Genomic DNA, 5,000 nt, shown 5'->3' with positions numbered 1-5,000 from the left:
ACCTACAGCAAAATCGTCACATTTGTTACGACACAATATACATTTTTTCTTATCCAGATTTATTTTGTACATTAAACGTTGAAAAATGATCTTTGTTTAATTAATAAGAACGTAAAGTTGTTTTGTAGAGATTTTGTTTGAGTTTAAAAAATCATTTTTTTTCTGCTGGGTAAGCCTGTCATTTTGAGAAAATACTGAAAAGGATCGGTAAGGTGAGAGTTAATGAAAGCGAACTAATTCTTTTGAACCGATATAACTTACTGATCTTCCCTCATCTGTTTTCATTGACTTTGATGGTGGGGTCTACAGACCATCTACAGCTTGGTGAGACAAGAAGGGTATCGATGGCTACCTGCTTGTTATTCTTGTTCAGCTATAATGCCATACAAAGTAAAAATGACGTACCTACATCTTTTTTAGTAAAATGAGAAACATAGAAAATGTTTCTTAAGGAAGACTTAAAAGGAAGACCTCTCAAGGTCCCAGCTTTGAGAGTTGTTTTTTGCCAATAATATGAGGGTAATTTAATTCGATGGATATAATTTGAAGGACGAGTTTTCTGGCCAAATTTTTAAATACATGAGTTTTTTCTAGCGTACGGTAGTTAACCCATTAATACACAGTAGTCTGAGTACTTTAACTCACTCAACCCTAACACCGACTATGTCCGTAGTTTACTCGGGTTACTTTTACCCCATGACTATTTATTACATTTTTCTATAGCGAATGAGATTAGCGGAAGAGTAGCGTCCCTTTGTTTGTACGTCACCGGCGGAAAAGTTATTAGAGAGAGAACGACATGTTGGTTGTGTGCATGCGTCTCTCGTCGTCGCTTCCGGTGAAAGCGGCATGAGACATTTCATCGAAAGCGAGGACGAGAGAGACGCATGCGCAAAACCATTTTGACGTTCTCTCTGTAAGGTGGTGTCCAATCAAGGGACGCTACTCTTCCGCTAATCTCATTCCCTATCAAAGCTAATGTTTTTAGTTTTTGCCTGTTAATGGTAGTTCAATAAAACTATCTATGTAAAAATGCTCATTTTTAATATAATTTTTTTCCAATTTTGAAAAGTAGCAAAAATTCTCTAGGATTTAGTGAGTTAATGAAAGCGAACCATGGACTATGAAGCGAACCAATTCTCCTGAAAATGATATCACTGATCTTCCCCCGTCTGTTTTCAGTGACTTTGATGGTGAGATGAACAAACTATTTACAGTATGATGAGAATAGAAACTTTCGATATGTAGCTACTTTGTTTTTCTTGTCCCTGGATAGATAGCATTGCCCTGGAGCTACAATGGCATACGGGGAAAACATGACGTATCTACATCGTTTATTAACTCACTCAACCCTAACACCGACTATATCCGTAGTTTACCCGAGTTACTTTTACCCCATGCCTATTTATTACATTTTTTTCTGAGACAAATTATAGGCGTAGTATTAGTGTCAAAGCTATTGTTTTTAGTTTTTGCACATTAAAGGTTGTTAAATAAAGCCATCTATGTACATGCTCATTTTTAATACGTTGTTTCCAGTTTTGAAAAGTAGCAAAAATCTTTAGGATTGAGTGAGTTAAAACGAGAAATATGGAGGAAACAATAAATCAAATTGTAGCATATCGCCTCAAAACTTTGTTATGTCGGTTTGATTTAGCTGTTGAAAATTGAATTTATTGACATAAATATGGGATTTGTGTTAAGTTTTAAAACTTTATTGAGGTGAATGAATTTATTGTTTTCAAAGAGATAAAATTAAAATTTCTAATTTTTGTTCATATTCCATTCAAATCGTAATATTCAGTCTGTAGCAAACAATTGCTATTGTCCATTTCAAGGTATAGAAACCGGGATAAACTCCGGCTCTATGGGCCTTATGACTCTCAAGGACTACTTTTTAAACAACCTTTAAATCAATAGACACCTAGATAACCACGCCCCTCGGACAATCATCATAATGTAAACAATGGCAGTGATTGGTCAATATCGCAAGCTACACAGGTTTTACTATCGATGGTATGCATCTAAGTAAAATATCCACTGTTCTACCGCTTGATCAATAGAATAAACACAGAAAAGAATGTGTAAACTTAAACGTTTATAATATAACCTAGACAATCGTGTGATAACTAGTCACTCATCTGGAGGTATAAAAACAATAACAATGATCAGAGAGAGGTCGATTTCATTCACGTTATTGTTTATAAACAACCAACTATGTTTGTCCGAGCACGCGTGAAGGTGTGTCATACGTTCCATGTTTTGATTGGACAAAAATCTACTGATTAATTGTTTTCGCACCTGGTTCATCATGTGCGGCTATGTGGTCTAGTGGTATGACACTCGCTTTCGGATCGGAAGGTCCTGGGTTCGAGCTGAGTTGAGTCCTTGGAAAAGACTCTTCACTCACATTCTATCACCGTACTCAGGTTTAAAATGAGTACCTGGCCGTTAACACACAGCGTTGTCTTTGTCCGAAAAATTGTAATATCGCCTAATAGGCGTTATGTCCCGTCCTACATGTTAAATTTTGCTAATGACCAGGGACCCACGTAAAGCGCTTTGAGCACATCTAGTGGATATTGCGCTATATAAAAGCTCATTTTAAAAAACCATCCTGACGCAATACCATTTTGAGACGGTGGGTCACAATATTTTGCAATTATGGGTAGATAATCATTTTGATATTGATTTAAAGAGAAGATAAACAAAAACGTGCTGCAGATGATATGCTGCTTGTCTTAGACAAACCTTGGATAACAATAATATAGATGAAACGAAATTGACGTCACTCAGCTCTCTGTTATTGTTTTTAGACAGCCATTTTAACGATTATTATTCTCCCCAGATTATATCCACTAGACTATAAACGTTCAAGGTTACACATCGTTTTATGTTGTTAATCTGTTTAACCGGGCTGTTGGATGTTGTGATTATTTTACCCAAACGTATAGCATCAATAGTAGAATAGAGATTAAAACAAAATCTTGAAAACATGCGCGTTTTGCCAGGAATTCCGATATAACTTCGGACACGACAAGAGGCAGAACTACGGTATAGATAGTTCGAAGATGACGTCACTCATGTCTTTGTTATTGTTTTTTGCCATCAGCATTTATGAGTACTTCTCACTAAACTGTATTAACCAGACTATAAACTTTCAAGGTTACACACAGTTTTGTGTGTTCTCCAGTTTTATTTCCGGATGGCAATGTTGTGAACTTCTTAGCCAAGCGCATACTATCTATACTGCCGTAGTCTGAAAAAAAAGACGTATATGATAAAATTTGGGACAGAAAACTCGTCCTTCAAATATCGATCGCTTAAAATGACCTTCACCTTGCCAAAATACTCCCAAACCTGTGAATCCCAGGTTAGAGAGTTTTTAGCAAGATGGAGATCATTTTAAATTTGATCGATATTTGAAGGACGAGTTTTCTGTCAAAAATGTTAAATGTGTGTTTTTTCAATGTACGTCCGTATAAATGTCGCTCACAGGTAGGGAGGGAGAGAGAGAGAGAGAGAGAGAGAGAGAGAGAGAGAGAGAAAGAGAGAGAGAGAGAGAGAGAGAGAGAGATCAATGGTGATAATTGCTCATTTGATATTCTTTCACAGAGCTTATCCCTTATGTAAATATCTGTTGGGTTGTTTACAGTCATCGGTGGCAGTGGGATATAAACATACACACACACATAGAAAGACACACACAGACACACACACACACAGAAACACAAACACACACACAGACACACATAAATAGGAGAGTGTGTGTGTGTATGTGCGAGAGAGAGAAGGGATGGAGAGAGAGAGAGAGAGAGAGAGAGAGGGAGAGAGAGAGAAAGAGAGAGAGCGAGAGAGAGTGATAGAAATAGATAGATCGATAAATAGATAGATAGTTAGATAGATAGATAGATAGATATATAGATAGATATATAGATAGATAAATATATAGATGTAGATAGGTATCTTGTTCGTGTCCTAGAAGGCGCCAACTTCCGACCGGAAGTGACGTCACAAAACTGGAAGCAATGTCATGAGAAGTTCAATATGTCCTCAGAGACTCGGGAATCGTCGGATTTTTAAAAAGAAAAAAATAAGCTTGCCTCTTTTAAAATTCTTAACAGGGAGATTAACTAAAAAGTGCAAAGTTAAAACATTATCAGCACTATCAGCATCAGGGTGCCCATGATTATTGTGTACCATGGAAGGTAAGGAGGTAGTATATTCACTTCGCGCACACATTCATCAAAATATGCCTCTGCCGGTTGTTAACCGATAAAAGCCTTCCATTCCAAACACCTAATAGGCGTTTCCACTGGTTGTCAAGGTAAACAACTCAGCACCATACCGGCCAATATATACAGTATAATATGTATTCACTTTTTATCTTAGGTTCTCACAGAGCGTAGCGAGGTCAATACTGTACTCATCCTAACATTCGGATTCTATCAATCTGTTTCTCGGATCTGGCCATGTCTAAACATAAATACAAGAGCCACGATCTGATATCTCATTATTATTTTCCTCTTAATATTAACTGCGTCTCTGTATACAATTATCTACTACTACTACTACTACTACTACTACTACTACTACTACTACTACTACTACTACTACTACTACTACTTCTACTACTACTACTACTACTACTACTACTACTACTACTACTACTACTACTACTACTACTACTACTATTCTTAAAATCACTGTCCATAGGAAAAAGCAGTTAACCCTCTCCTTACCAGCCATTTTCAGGATTTTCCCCAAAACTTCACACCCAACTAACACAAAAAAATATTTTTTATCACTCAAATACAGTAGCAGTAAGTTCTTGCCATAAATAATTTGTTTAGCAAAACATGCTCTACAAAACACTGTTCATTTTCTTTAAATTTTATGATATACAAAAGAAATTTGAATAAGAAAAATGTTGGTTGTATCGTAACGAATGTGACGATTTTCTTATAGTTGGTAAGGAGAGGGTTAATAATAACTAAAAC

At 36.4% G+C, this 5,000-nt stretch overlaps 1 protein-coding gene across 1 annotated transcript in view; it reads right to left on the bottom strand.

Moving 5' to 3' along the window:
• The window catches only part of LOC144974602 (uncharacterized), a 118,732-nt gene that overhangs the window by 4,386 nt on the left and 109,346 nt on the right, over positions 1–5,000 (bottom strand). The gene's annotated exons all lie outside the window — the stretch shown is intronic.

Source organism: Berghia stephanieae, chromosome 6, assembly GCF_034508935.2.
Source record: "Berghia stephanieae isolate SIO BIC M18660-M18661 chromosome 6, UCSD_Bste_1.3, whole genome shotgun sequence".
In the NCBI taxonomy this organism is placed as follows: Eukaryota; Metazoa; Mollusca; class Gastropoda; order Nudibranchia; family Aeolidiidae; genus Berghia; species Berghia stephanieae.
The sequence above is the reverse complement of the archived record's forward strand: the minus strand, read 5'-3'. Positions and strand labels throughout refer to the sequence as shown.